The 15,864-nt window shown below is 44.6% G+C and overlaps 1 protein-coding gene across 1 annotated transcript in view; it reads left to right on the forward strand.

Annotated features, from left to right (window-relative positions):
• Positions 1 to 2,113: 2,113 nt before the first annotated feature.
• ZSWIM7 (zinc finger SWIM-type containing 7) overlaps positions 2,114 to 15,864 on the forward strand; it is a 631,194-nt gene continuing 617,443 nt past the window's right edge. Inside the window, exon 1 of the mRNA XM_086958540.1 lies at positions 2,114 to 2,267. The gene's annotated coding sequence lies outside the window, so the exon portion shown is untranslated. The remainder of the gene's footprint in view (positions 2,268 to 15,864) is intronic.

Consider the following 15,864-nt stretch of genomic DNA (forward strand, 5'->3'; position numbering starts at 1 on the left):
ACAATCCTGGTTCCCCAAGCTGATGCAGTGGAGCTGCGACTTTCCCAGACTGCTCCCGGAGTCGACGACGCTGTTGCTGGGCCCTCATCAGGAGCGGCACCCTCTAATAATGGAGGGCAGGCTTCAGCTGATGGCCTGGAGGCTTTCAGGCAACAGTGGCAAGTGCCAGGGATTTCGAGCAAGGCTGCAGATTTCATCAAGCAGGCCTGGGCACCTTCCACGAGGAAACGATACTCCTCGGCCTGGAAAGGTTGGGTGGATTGGTGCGTGGAACGACACCTGGATCCCGTGGGGGCCGACTTACCCCATGTGCTGAATTTCCTGACGGATAAGGCGTCACAGGGTTTGGCCTATAGGTCGGTCAACAACTTCAGATCTGCCATTTCAGCGGGCCACGTCCAGCTGGATGGGAAGCCAATAGGTATGCACCCTGTCGTTTGCAAATTGCTAAAAGGCATTAGGGTGGAAAATCCTCCTAAACCGAAATACTCCGGATTGTGGGACGTATCTCGGGTTTTGGACCTATTTGACAAATGGCCAGCGAATTCCCTTCTATCCAGAAAGCAATTGTCGGCCAAGCTGGCCATGTTGCTTTGCCTTTCGGCTTGCAGGAGGTCATCGGATGTACGAGCGCTGGAGATAACAGGTAGAGTATTTACTCCGGAAGGAGTTTCTTTTCAGATTGTTAGACGCACTAAGACATTATCTACTCATGTTTCTTATAATGCATTTCAAGAGAATGAAAAGTTATGTGTTGTGCAATGTCTAAAGACTTATGAGGAATGTACAGCGGCTATTAGGCCTCAGGGCTGTTCGCAGCTCTTGATCGCCTTACAAAAGCCTTTCAAAACAGTGGCTGCGGCCACCATTGCCAGATGGCTTCGCTATGTTATGAAGGAAGCTGGCATTGACATCACCATTTTTGGTGTGCATTCTGTCAGGGGTGCCATGGCATCGAAGTCGTTCATGTTGGGTTCCAGCATTCATGATATCATGCGTAGTGCAGACTGGTCGTCAGAATCGACCTTCAAGAGTTTTTAATAAGCGTTAAACAAGCATAATCAGAAGCCTCCGGTCCTGACATAGAATCACAAATTTGCTAGCATTCGCAACAAGAATTTGCAATTCTATTAAGGACACGGAGGCGAGGATTATCCCACCCGGCATGTATATGTATATATAAATGCTTGCCCACCCAGTGGTTATGGTGGTTACGGTCTCATATCCTTTCTTTCAGGTTCTGATAAAAAGAGCGACTGAAGCTCAGAGAATGCCAGGATATTTCGCCTGATGATGTTGTTCCTTCCCGTTGGAAGAGTTAAGAAGTTTTCCAAGTTTTCGTTGGAGCTGTTCGCCGGAAAGAAAGAGGAAGATGGCGGCAGGCAGAGGCCTCCTATGGACTAAGGGGGCGTGCCTATATGTGAGACATGATGGGATATGTAGTGTTTAACGTTATTTTGAATGAAAAGCAAGCATTTTCATTGGCTGCTGTGAGCTTCTAGTAAAGATTGAGAAGCATAATCCTCGCCTCCGTGTCCTTAATAGAATTGCAAATTCTTGTCGCAAATGCTAGCAAATTTGTGATTCTCCACCCATAGTTCCCCCTACTTTGTTCCCCCACTTCGATCACTGATTGTAACCAATAAAGTAAGCCAGATCAGATTTACTGACACATTTGTCCTGCTTGACAATTTCTTTGTTACAGACTTTTTTTTTTTTTTAAATCAATGTATACCTTGACTGCGAGCCTCTTTTTATCCCCCGTGAGTCCGCCCCCTTTCCTCTGCCTTACCTTAAACCCCCAATGTCTGGCCTCAAGGTGTACATATTTCCCCATAATTTTCGTGGTATAGAAACGTTAAAACATGATGGTTAAGATATGAGTTTAAATAAACAGCCTGGCGCCTTTGCCCGGTTTGATATTTTTATTGAAAGAAGAAACCTGCGCACATAGCTGGCTTATCTTGCTGCTCCTCGACAACTAATCTCGGTTTGCTGTTGCTTTGGTCTACTTTGCTCTCCCTGTGTGAGGCGGCGCTAATGCGCAAACAGCCAATCACAGATGGCGGAATGAAATGCCAGAAACAACCCGGGAAACGGGAGACACATACACATCTTGTGAATTAGTATCACGTGTTCGTGTTGTGTATTAGTTCGCAGGACATCTGTACTGCTTCCTAGGCTGCATTCAAACCTCTTATCTTTCACCTGGTCTGCGCGAGAAACCGAGGACAAGGAGGGGCTCCTCCCACTGGGTTAATTTTATAGTAAGTCGTTCTCGTTTTTCTACGGAAGCCGGGCTCAGTAGCTGTGGTAAAATAAGACAGTGGGTGTACAGTAGAAGTACTTTGGTTAACTTTTTTTTTGCTGCGGTGAGGAGTCGGACTCTTTTCAGCTCTGTCATGCACGTCAGCATATTTGATAACAGATCAGGAGATTTCAAAATAATTTTACTTTTGCAGTGGTAGTGTGGTTGTCACCTTTTCCAGAGAAAAAACTGGCCATTTGTTCTTGTTTTAAAATTCTGCAACGCCTCAGACATATTAAATAGGCCTTTATATGTTACTTTCATATACAATCAGCCATACTCCTTTTCAACATAACGTTCCAGTCTTTGTTTATTTTAACTGTCAGTCGTGGATGATTAAGACTGATCTAGAACACTTTTGAAAGTTTCCTTTTTATGTTTACTGTTTCAAGTATGACGTGATGGAAAAATAAATACTGATTTTAGGTGAGCAGGAAATTCAAATACTGGTAATCTTGGTAGATGTGGAGGAAGTTTTAAACAGGAGAAAGTGAGTTGACATGTAGCTTTGTTGCTTGTGTAGGCGTTTCGTTACAAAGTACCATAAATTCTAACCATAATGGTCCTTAATGTCTGTAAAACCATATTTTTACTCTAGCTTGTGATCGTGATCTGCATCGTCCGCTTATGGGACAATGCCTCCCATATCCTGTTGCATCTTTATCTATGGGGACTCTTGGTTTTAGGAAGGGAAAGCTTAGAGCAGCATTAAGTGGGATCCATAAAAATTATGGGAGGTTTTATTCCAATGGACCACTTTGTTTGTTGATAACAGGAAGGACCAAACATTGGCAAAGCCAATAGGTCTCACCTATGCAATAGTTATTGGCTTTCCCTGTATCTTTAAGCCATGTTGTAGAGCAGCTGTTGCTGTACAACATGGAAAAGTATTAGGAGTGGCCTCCCTTTCAAAATAATCAAGATGCCATCTTGCAGCCATGAGAAATCCCCAGGCTCAATAGCCACAGTGGGTGCAACACGTGTCAGCTGTTTGTACATGGCTGTCTATATATCAAGTGGCACATTTCGATCTCTGTCAGAACGTTGAACTGCATATTCAAAAATAAAGGACCTCATGTAAAGCAACCAAGGAAGGTCTAAACCCCTTTGGAGTGCTCCACCCACACAAATTCAGGGTATCTCAACAACGGGAAGAGAGTGCTGGACCTTGCGTACTGCCAATTTAACCGTTGCTGTGCCACATGGCTAAAAGTTATGAAAAAGCACTATGACCCAGACAAAGCAATACAGAAAAGGTCAACAAGGAAAGAAGAAATAAAATAAACTGTGGAAGAAAAAATATTAAAATAACGCCTAAATCACAGCTTGAGCAGTGGAAGGACACTAATCAATATGAAATAATTATTACTTGGTCCCTCCTCCACACGGAAAAAGAGGAAGTAAAGCAGGCATGTGCTTATCATTTAGAAAGTAGCAAATAAGAGTGCCAATAGGTCCAACGAATGGTAAAGAATGTGCGGGCTCCAACCCTCTTGTATACAATATAACTCGCAAGTAACGGGGCATGCACGCTGTCTTAGACGAGACCACAAAAACAGCCCACAAGACCATAAAAAGACCCATAAACAGCCAAACCGTCTAACACACTGATCTAACAGACCACAGGCGAAGGGAGAAGCACAAGGATGTGCAGGGGGTCTAGGCTTCTAAGCGCCTAATATTGCAATGCTCATCTGCTGCAGGGACAAATGTAAAGGTATCTATGAGGGACAGAAGCTGCGAAAAGGGCCTAGCGTAGACATTGTGGAGTGGGGAGCAAAGACACTGACCTCTCTCCTAGTGTTTGTCTTCTAACCCCTTTTGCCACTTATCCAGTGTACCAGTGCATGTATCTTAGTGTTGTAAACCACCTGGGCTCCACCTGGTGGGTCGGGTTCAGATTCATGCATTCGGTATACATGGCAGTAAATGAAGGAGTGGTATCTGAGACACAACACCTTCCACCCCCCCCCCTTCCCTCCCTCTTATATGCACACATAAACACATTCCTCTATCCGGCCATTTCATTATTAGTGTTGAACCTTAGGAAAGTCGGAATTATGATCACAGCAAACATTTAGCAGGTAAGATAGTTCATTGTGTTAATGCACCTACTGCTGAGATTTCAGTGACCTCTACAGGTTTACAAGTTCCCACATAGAGGTGCCTATGTTAGTCTGTAGTTGATGAGAGGAGTACTGTTGGTACAGAAATGTCCTTTGCATGGTGATGGTCATGCACCCCTGCCCTGAGAGCCCCAACTGTAATGATGTCTGCATCTCTAATGCTGATGTTTGCTGGGTGAACAAGGATCAAGAATGTGTGCCATGACATAGCCCTGACTCACAGATTGCGGTCTTTATGGACCGGGAGGGGTGCCCAAAGTGCTACCCTCATAGTGGTAAAAGGCTCCTTCTTGTGTCACGAGTTGAGCAGTATGAGTGAGGTGAGGGCAGCATATGTTGTAGTGATCAGTAGCAGAGAAGAGGTTCTTTTTACCTGTGTTATTGGAGAAAGTCCTGCAGGCTTGCTCGTATAAGGTTCAGCTGCTGTGTGCTTTGCTCACCCTTGGCTTACATCGGTTTTGTGTGTAGTGCTGCATAGTGCCTGTGTGGTATGCATGGTCAGGGTATATGTATGCCTTTGAATAAATGGTACAGTACAGGGATAATGCAGTACTGTGCAGTGCATGTATAGTATATGCATGTGCTGAGTGTAAAGCCAAATACATAGAAGACGCTGGGTTCCATTTTGGAACACAATGACTTAATGGAGAAACATGAGGAGCAGTGGTAGAGGAGTCATTCCTCCCCTTACCCCATCCCAGAGAGCTTTGTTATGTTGTGTTAAGTCTTCTGAAGCGCACAATTGCCTGAACGGTGTCTTGACCCTTGCTTTAATAATGGCAAAAGATTGTGTATTGATGCATTTCTGTAAGCTGGGTGGTACACACTGGAGGAAGGGAAAGCCAGGCTTCCCATTACTCTTCAAAGGGTGCTTTTTGATTCAGAGAGAGATCACTTGGAAGGGGCCTGGGCACATTTCAGGAAGGAGATTGGGCCTCTAAAAGAATCATAAAGAGTAGGGCAGAGGCGAGCTTTTGATTTATATAGCTGTGCCTGACATCCAAGAGTAAACCTCTAGTCACTCACGTAGCCTCTGTTGTGGGGCTGTCAGATTTGGAGTTGCTCCTGCTGTGAAAGACTGCTTTTGGAGGAAGAATAAACAGAGGAGAGGACACTTCATAAGGAAGCAGACCCCCAACATACACTTAAAAGACTCAGACTCTAAATCCCATATTGCAATTTGAAATGGTCTTTAAGAAGGGGCACTTGAGACCTCCGTAAATGTCAACTGTCAAGCAGCCAGTCAGGTAGTGCAAGGAGGAGAAGCTTTTAAGGACTTCTACCTGTGATCAGGACGGGGCGGTGGGGGGGTCAGCGACACCCCTCTCCCCATATGCCAGATGAGGGCCGCCGTGAAGTAGACCGTGTGAGCGCTGCTGTACCCAATGGGTCATCGCCCGTGTGCATTTTTAAGTGGGCGACCCTGTATGCCAGGTGGACCCTCAATGAAGATTGCTTACTGTGTCGATTGGGCCGTAGCCCGTGCGCAGTAACAAGTTGGCAACTCTGTATGCCGAGTGGGGCGGCTATGAATATTGCTGCCATGCCGATTGGGCTGTTGCCTGTGTGCAGTAGCAAGTCGGTGTCTTGTATGCCAGGTGGGGCCACTGTGTCAACCGGGCCGGAGATCTTGTGCAGAGGTGGAACGGTGACCCCGTTTGCCAAAGGGGCCACCTCAACTAAGCAAGAATCGTGGTCTGACCGAGTCCTTTACAGAGGAATGAGGCCGCTCTGGTGACCTTGCAGGCCTGAGCCATGATACCACTCCCATCCGCCCACTGTGAGAGAAAAAAAAAGAACTTACCCAGCATCGAGACCCCCTGGACACTGACGTCACCAGACCATGTGTGAAGAACTTGAGGACAGCCGACTGCAGCACTCCTGGGTTGCGTATGAAAGACGTATCAGAGGCAGCCACAGCAGCTTCAGCACCTGAGTAGGGGCTCTGGGGCTACCGTCCTGCTGATGCGAGTAAGACTGATGTTTGGTCAGACGGCAAAATGTGATTACCAGATAGTGCTGTGGTGCTGGAACACTTCTGACTTTAATTAAGGGTCGGATTGGGACTCCTGAGACTCAGACTTCTTCTGGGGCTTAAGCTGAATGATGCTTATAGTGAATGGGGAATAACCACTGCCACGCTGGTGCACAAAGCTTTGCTTGGATCAGGAGCCGGATATCTGCGGCGGAGACTGGCCTTCTATCGTCCAGCCCGCTCCCTGCGGTCGGAATCCCTTTTTACAGCGGTGGTCCCACGGGTGAGGAAGGCCCGTGCGGGGGGGCGCTCTTTTAGCTGTAAAGCTCCCCAGCTGTGGAATTCGCTTCCGCTCTCGCTCCGCAGCACTGCCAATTTGCTCCAGTTCAGGAAGAGCCTGAAGGCCTGGCTTTTTAATCTTTAGGACTTTCTACTGTTTTCTTTTTTTGTTTCTGATCCTGTTCTTGCTTTGTTGTGTTATTTTTACTCTGAGTTGCAGGTGGAAAGCGCCGGGACACTCTTTTTGAGTAGCCGTGCGCTATATAAAAGCACCATAACATAACATAACATAACAACACTGGGTTGAGGTGAATTGCACTCAGGGGCCCGCTATGAAACACTAGAGCTTTGATCTCAAGGGACTGTGTGTTTTGTTTGGGAATGTTGGATTTTACTTTGTGATTGAATATAAATAAATTTTTTCATGAAAGCATATGTTTGAATGGACAATAATTTATTGCTGCTCAGGTATTTTGAGTTGTGAGCCTGTGTTCACTCCACCAACCCCCCCAAGAAGCGTTTGACTTGTCGACCAGAGTGACCACTGAGAGCCAAGTGTTGAAGGGTACTTTGCACTGTTGCTTGGGACCCATAGTAGGTCAAGCCCTGGGACATCGGGAGCGAAAGGCCAAAACCCACACAGTTGGGCCCATTAATTCCTGCTTGCCTCGTGGCCCTCTGAATGGGGTTCTGAGAAGTACCATTGCTTTGGGAGTCCTCTTAATGTTATAGTGAATTCTCAGAAGATGAAAGTCAGTGCAAATAAGAGCTCTATGAATAGCGACACAGTTTACAATTCATATTAACCTTTCACATGTTGCATAAATAAAGACATACCCCAGAGAATGTGCTGAGGAGACTACAGGCGATCTATTATATTTTACATCAAAAGTTGTTTCAAATCGCATTCTCATAATGGAAATAACATGTTTCTCAAGCTGCATTATTCATAAAGTGGTAAAAGGGCATATCCAATAATTTCATGTTTCCACTGACTGGAGCAAAACCAATTCAGAATACAGTCCCCGCGGCTGCCTCACTGAACAGCAGGTTTTAATTTTATCTGATGTTCACTCAAGATTCCTCCATGTTCATTCCGTGTGATAATACGTACACCCATGGAGAGAAAGGTGAGTTCTAAAATGAATTTTAATAGATCATTCATAAATTTACCCCTTCCAATTCCTTGCCACATTCTTATAGGCACTTGGTGCTTGGGAATATTTTACCGGCCATTTCCACTCCCTGTTGACATGCTGTGTTATCTTATGCTACTAGATTCTTCTGGTTGCAGGCATACATAGGTTCTTCAAGAGCCAGAGCTGACAACTGAGCTGCACCGTACACCGTTTTTTTAGTGTGTACAGAGGATGGAGTAATTCATCTGGTAAAATATAAAGAGTAAAAAATGGATATGAAGAAAAGCTATTTATTTCTGAAATGTACAACAGATATTAAGGGCAGTGGTTATTTGTACATCTCTGAATTTGTGGGTACCTAAACTAGCATGTGATTTAGAGGGAAATTTGCCAAATGTCTTCTTTCTTAAACACTGGCTTACATTTGGAAGGCACAAATAAAAAGAAATCCACTTGGTAACAACAAATGTAAATCCTTATTTGTAAAGGGCAAACTACTCGCACTTACGGGTCTCAAGGCGCTGGTGGAAATGAAGTGAGCTATTGCCCAGAGTCACATGGTGCTGAGCTGATCTGCCACTGGAGCTGGGGATCGAACCGTGAACCCTGTACTCCGAAGTCAGCTGCTGTGGCCGCACACCACACCTCTCCACAATGCTCTGCTGTTCTGTGTTCCCACAGGTCTCCCAATAAAAATGGCACCTCACTTGTGTGGGTGGGCATTGCGCCCCTTGACATGAAAGGGACCAAATTGCAACATGTCCAAATCAACATTTTCCCCTTGCAGATCATATCGCAGGCACTAGGCCTAGCCAAACAAGTGGAGCAGCGTTTTTATCGGGACACGTAGGGGATATGTTTTTTAGGAATTTTGTGAAGCCTTGCTGATTCCAGAGGTTTTTATTATACAGAAATACAGGGCAAACGTGTAATTTTAGGCAAAGATTGAGTTTTGCATTGAATTGTGTGTAAGAAACTGTCATGGTCTCCATGTGTGGCACTCCACCCTAGACTTGCCTAGGTGTCTGATTTTCCGAAATGTCTGGGTTTATAGGTTTTCATGGGCAACTGTCTAGCCTAAGCCCATATACCACTGCTACCCCTATTGCTGAGTCTCCATGTTGCTTTTTGTGTTGCAGATGTGGGAGTCAACCACACATTTGGGGTACCATGTTTATCATTACAAAAGGGGTAATATGCAGTGGCAGGATATTTGTGATTCCTGCATATTCTGAAACTTTCCTTCAGAGAAATATGAGGAAAATACATAATTTTAGGTAACGTTTTAGGTTTGCAGGGCATTGTGGGTAAGAAAACGTTGTGGGATCTATGGAAGGCACAACTCTCTGGAGTCACCTGGGTGTTCAGTTTTCGAAATGGTTGGGTTTTGTTGGTTTCACTGGGTGGCAGCGCATGGTCTTGAATAATGCAAATATTCACCATGGCAGGGAGGAGGGAATTTAGATTTACACCCTGCTGGTCCCTATGACAAAACTATGACAAAAAAATCAAAAAAATGTCTTGCTTGTCATGCAAATGGGGCACAGGGCCACAGGTGGGCAGAAAGGCTGTTGGGGTTTTAGCTGGTGAGGATAGGCCCAACACTAGAGTGGTCCACCCACACACCATATGTATATTTTTTCAACAATAAAATATATCCCTGATGTCTAGTGGGCTTGTAGCCCCTACCTCGCCCCTGGGGGCAGATTCGAGGTAATCTTTCCTTCTACCCACAGAGGGGTGACTGTTCGGTGCCTTCTAGGGTGGGAGCAGTTCCTGATGCCTTGGTTTGGCCCATCACCCCTTGTTTGTTTGGAACCATATTTCCCCTGGTGGTCCAGTTGGCTTCTGGGTACAAATAGGGGTGCAGACCCATATCTCCCCCACTGGTGGAGGGGGATGAGAAAAACAAATGAATCCAGGTGGGGTGCAGCATAGGCCCCCTCCAAGAAAATACAAGTATAAATACTTTGTGCCTAGTGAGCATTCTACCCCCTAGGGGCAGATTGGGGATGAGCACCCCCATCGCCCTCTCCCCCCGCACGACAGAAAGCAGAAAGACTAATGCGGCCTGGGGTGGGGGAGTACAGTGCTGGACCTTGTTTGTCAACAGACTAACTTCTAGTGGGAAAAGGCCTGCCGACCTCTGTAGACATTTTCTGGTGGTCTTGTAATGTAGTTCCCTACTTCCCGGTAGGAACTGTGCTTTTGTTGGGCAACATAAACGTAGAGATGGTGCCAGACTGATTTTGTGCACCCTGCAGGCTATGTTGTGCAAGAGACAAGCTAGCCCGTTGTGCCACCATATACACCCCATATAAATCCCTAAACCTAGACCGGTAGCAATTGGATTTAGCAGCCACAGAACTTGACAACCTTGATCTATCCCAGGTATCATGGTAACAGATCTAGAACCTTTTTGCTCATTCACTCATGCTCTCTTTCTTTCAGAGAAATATTCAAGGAATTAACAGTGGGGTCTAAGGAAATTAAAAGGGATGCATGGCTGCGTACCAAATCAAATGTCAGATTATACTGTGAAGAGCCCTTTTCATTGGGCACCCAACCCTATCTTGTATTTATCAGGAAAACGCATCACAGATTTTATTTGACTAGATTAAGGCTAAGAACATTGGACTTTCAGATAGCATTCCCTAAGATGGGTAAATGGTGTACAAACATCCCAACGTGCCCCTGTTATGGTAAATGTGCCCAAAGCACATTGCCCTTTGTACTATTCTGTAACTTTTATAGGGATCTCAGGAAATACATTTTATGCCCATTGTTTATCTCTAACAAGTTATACTCCTATAAAACCGCTTTTTATTTTATTTGTAGCCTAGATCATGTTGCGATTTGTAACGTGGTAATTGCCTTCACTCAATTAGCTATTAAGCGAAGGAAAAAGCTCTCATACCTGGAATCACTGGTCTATGAAGCTGATTAGTTCACTAAACATTGGTTACTTTTAAATATTTCAAGTACCTTTTTTAAGGCCACTGTAGTTCTATGTGCCCCATGAAATGCCTATAAATTATTATGGTGTTTATATACTACTGATGAAATATGTTTATTTTTAAACTATTTTAGTGGGGGGAAATTAGGGGATTGTAACTTGATGAAATAAGTTTTAATTGTTGTATTATTATTATTCTCTATTTGTTTTTATTATTTAGAATGCTTTTATGGATATTTTTAATATACAGAATAAAGCTTGTTTTGACATTGACTTAATAGTGGGGCATTTTCAGTATGTATTGAACCAACGCAATTTTTGTATAGAATATATGTGCTCCAATTATCAATAGGCAGAAGCAGATGAAAATGATTAGCAATATAAGGACAGTGAACAGAATGAAATGCTCCACCATCTTGCTAAAACAATGTATATATGTAGGCATCTAAAAATATATAAATATATATACTCTTACTGTGCCTTCCCTAACCTAAAGACCTAGGGTGTATGTATGTGTTCTGAAAGGAATCCCCTATTGGATGATCCAACCCTGTTACCTGAAGGGAAAAAATGTAGGTCCCTGTTTTGGTTACAAGTTGGACATCCCTAGCAGAGGACTAGGGAAGCAGCTGGGATGAGGTTTCAACATGTAGTCACCTTGCAATGACAGCAAGTGCTCCTCTCCCTCAAAAAGCATGCTTGCTTTCGAGCTGAGATCTTAGTCAGACTGACATTATGATCTATTGATAGCTCCTTCGCCTTATGGATGATAACAAATAACGACATTTGTACTATGTGTGTCAAGGCCTTATACGTGGTGTTTAAGGTGTGGTGATAATGTTCATACTAAATGGACTCTGTAAGCAATGTAGTTTCAGAGAAACTAATCCTTCATTATCACACACGCAAATCTGTGTCAGAAGTCATTGTATGAAAGAGAAGGCAACTTAGGAAACGTGTATATGGTGAAAATGGCAGCGTTTCTCCCCAGGTCTAACTAAGACACATGACCGTCTCAGTACTCACCTTAGCCTGCATGCCACCTACAGCGATTTTGTTAGGATGATATTATCCTACAAGTCATTCACACATTGTTTAATTACCGTCTACTTCCCAACAATTTTGCCATGCACGTAAAAATGTGCTTGTCAATTCTAACATGAATTGGTGGTGCTCGTAGACTAATGCACTGGTGATATTTAGAACTTCAACAACTGGCCTTCCGCACCCGATCTTTGACCACAGTCTTGCTACAACCCTTATGCTGAATATAAACTGCGCTCTGGGGCACTTTTTTGGGATATGATTTCACCATTTCAGAGTCTTTTCAATGTATCCTATGGCCATCCCTTTTTGAGATTTCTTTTGCCTGGTCATGAAGGTTTTACCTCTTATTCTGCCAATACCGTGGTCCTGTCCATGGGAAAAGAGGCTTGCATTCTTAGTTTCTTGACCCCCCGGCAGGCGGGCTTCGGGCCAGCACACTCCATGGAGTCAGTCATTTTGGCAGTCATGGAGGAGCTCAGGAGAGGAGCAGATAAAAACATCACCCAGGCGCTGGTGCTGTTAGATCTATCGGCAGCTTTTGACACGGTCGATCATGAACTTCTGATCGACCGTGTCAGCAATGCCGGCATCCAGGGTCTGGCCCTTAAATGGATCTCCTCTTTTTTACATAAGCGCTTCCAGGCTGTCCGTCTGGCCAACTTCTCGGCAAAGAAAACAAGACTGACCTGTGGGGTCCCCCATGGCTCTGCTTTATCTCCACTTTTGTTCAACCTATATATGCAACCCTTGATTGCGTCTTTATGGATAAGCCCAGCCATAACTTTCAATTATGCTGATGATCTTCAGCTGGTGTTCAACATTGATTATTCTAACACATCAATTATCAATTTCCAATCCACTATGACCTCCATCAGTGAATGGATGTATTCCAACCAACTAAAACTTAACCCCGACAAAACGGAGCTCATACTGACTGGAGGTGCTGCCAACCCATGGAACTCCAGTTTTTGACCTTCACCTCTGGGCAGTCCCCCTTGCCAAGTGGATTCTGTAAAAAGCCTTGGGGTTATTATCTGCAGCGATCTTTCTCTGAAGCCACAAATTCATGCAGTAGTATTCCCCCTGCATCTTTCATCTCCGTAGAATTCTGAAGATCTGTAGGTTCCTTACCACTGAGGCCCTTACTCTTGCCACCTTGGACCTGGTCACTTCGCGCATTGACTACGCGAATGCACTCTATGTTGGCATTCCGGCATACCTGCTTCATCGCCTTCCGCTCGTACAAAATCAAGCAGCTGGGCTTATCTTCCGTCAACCTAAGCATCACCACGTTAGCCCCCTGATGAAGAGCATCATTGGCTGCCGGTAGCTAAACGCTGTGTATTTAAAATGGGCTGAACCATCTTTAAAGCCCTCACTGGTCAGGGCCCTGCCTTTATTTCCCTCACGAGAACGCCGCTCTTCTCACCTTAATCTGCTTATTGTCCCCAACTTCAACCGCAAAAAACATGGTGGTCTCAGGTTTTCCTTTCTTGCCCCCCGTTTCTGGAATTCTCTCCCTACTGAACTAAGATCAGTAACTGGCTACGCTCAATTCAGAACCCTTCTTAAAACCCTTCTGTTCTCACAAGCCTATGAGTAAAACTTTTGTAACTCTCCTGCCGTCGTCCCCCTGCTCCTAGTACCAGCGACCCTACACAGGTGGCTTTTTTGTTAAGTTATTTTTAAAGCATCTAGAATACTATTGCAAATCCATGGAGGCTTCAGGATGTGAGGAGCACAGGTTGTTTGTTCTACCACCCCTTCCGGTCAGCTCTTTCAATACCAATTCATATTTGCTGTCAGTGGAGGTGGTTAATCATGATATGAAGTCTGACGTCACCTTGGTTTGTATGTCGGTATGCGTGAATGCCTGTAAAATTTGTGGTTGAAAGGCTACATCTGCCTTTTCATTATTTTGCTTTCTCATGTAGTTCTTGAAAAGTCTGTCTTGGAGCTTGTCCTGGATGGTATCTCTGGTGTTGAACAAAGTTCAGCATTCTCTCGAAGGGCCAACTTCCAATTTTGTCTGATCTGTTTAACTAGCTATGAAGAGATGAAGGACAGTGTACTGCTTTTAGCCAGTGAATTGCTTTTCATCCAGCTCTTTATTTATTTATTTATTTATTTATGAGTTTATACCGCGCTTGAATCGAATCCCGAAGGAGTATCTCTGTTCACCAACGCCAGTAGGTGCGCAGTCAATTATAGAGATGTGCTAATTCTGTTACAGGAAAGTTTTCAGCTTCTTCCTGAAAGTCAGGTGGTCCGAACACTGCCTAATCTTGAAAGGAAGTTTGTTCCATAGTACAGGACCAACCACTGACAAAGATTTGCCGCCCTGTCTTGTCTTTTTTACAATAGGCACTCGGAGAAGGAGCTGATTGCTAGACCTGAGGGTACGGACGGGATTGTATGGCATACTTTTTTCTGCCAAATATGAAGGTCCTAGTCCGTGTAAGCTCTTATGGATTATGCAGCAGGTCTTAAATTTTACCCTTTGGCGAACTGAACCAGTGTAGTTTATCTATGGAGAGGTTTTGAGGGGATCTGGGAGGGGCATTAAGGACCAGCCTCGCAGCGGCATTTTGTACCACTTGTAGTTTCGTTAATACTCCGTCGTTGGCAGAAGCAAGAAGCCCGTTGCAATAGTCGAGTCGACTAAGCACCAGGGCCTGCACCAGAGTTTTTCTGGTGAAATCAGGGAGTAGGGGAACACTTTATGGAGGTGAACTATAACATGGAAACAGGATCCCACTATCTTAGCCTCATCGCTGGGATTGCTCCATTCCTCAGTCCTTAACATGTATATCTTGCCCACTGGCTAGTGTCAATGCATTTTATTGAATTAAGTTTAAATTGTGTGCTAATACCCAAGCACTCTTTATTTAAACCAGGATCTCTAATAACAGTCTGGGCACTGTTTTAGATTTTGAAGTAGGAGTATTTTACTCCATCCTTTTTACACGCCAGAGTGAAACAATTTCTGGCAGTAAGTAGTCATTCCCTTTTGGAGCATTTTTAAGCGGCATGCATTGAAAATATATTTTTAACTTTAACCAGTGGTGTTGGTTTATGCACACCAGGAGTTATTTTCAGCTGGAAAATCATGTAAATGAAAAGAGTTTTTTTTACCTTTAAGCACATATTCAGATTAGGCAGCAAGAACAGTCAACACCTTTTTGGGGTATGTGACCTGCAGGGAAGGTGCGTGCCCTTATTTCATTATATGTTCTTCTGGTCCCAAATCGAAGGCTGCTTCTTCCAGTAGCCTCTACTTGTGAGCCTTCTACTCCGGTTGAATATAAAATACGGAAACTTCAGTCTGGAAAAATTATCCCAATAAGAGCTTGTAAAAAGACTAAATCCAACCATCTTAGGAACTACGCAGTACAGTTAAATGCAGTCAAAGGCTGTAGTTCCATTCTCACCTTTTTTCAGAAGGAAGATATGGGAAATAACGATACTGCCCAGCAAGTGGTGAAGCAGAAAGAGCCTCTCTCTACTGTGTCCAATCCCCCAGACCAGCTCCCAGTAAAAGATATGTTAAACTTCCCTTCGGAGCAGTGACAAGAAGTGTCTTCTTCTGAGGGAGAGGGAGGACACACGCTAGACCCTATCTTTGCAGCCTGCAACTGAGTGAAATACGCCCACACTGAGGAGCTCACCTGGACTGACTACCACTGCTTCCAGTCATCTCGGAACCTCTCAACATCCCACCTCCACCGCCAGCGAAACACATCGCAGCTGGTCTAATGTATCAGGCCAATGCTGGGCCAACAACCTCACCTCCCACCTTCCCACCACCAAGGACACAGAACAAGCAGTGGACAACTTCACAAACTGTATCACAGCAAGCACTGACAAAGTCACCCGGAGGAACCAACCCTAAGAAATTAACACAACACCCCTAGTAGTTCACGGAAGAACTAAAAGCCCAGAAACGCAACTGTAGACTGATTGAAAGGAGATGGTTTGCCAGTAAGACCCTCGAGGACCGAATGTGCTTCAAAACTGCTATCAGCCACTACCAC

Source organism: Lissotriton vulgaris, chromosome 2_1 (genome assembly GCF_964263255.1).
Source record: "Lissotriton vulgaris chromosome 2_1, aLisVul1.2, whole genome shotgun sequence".
NCBI classification, from domain to species: domain Eukaryota; kingdom Metazoa; phylum Chordata; class Amphibia; order Caudata; family Salamandridae; genus Lissotriton; species Lissotriton vulgaris.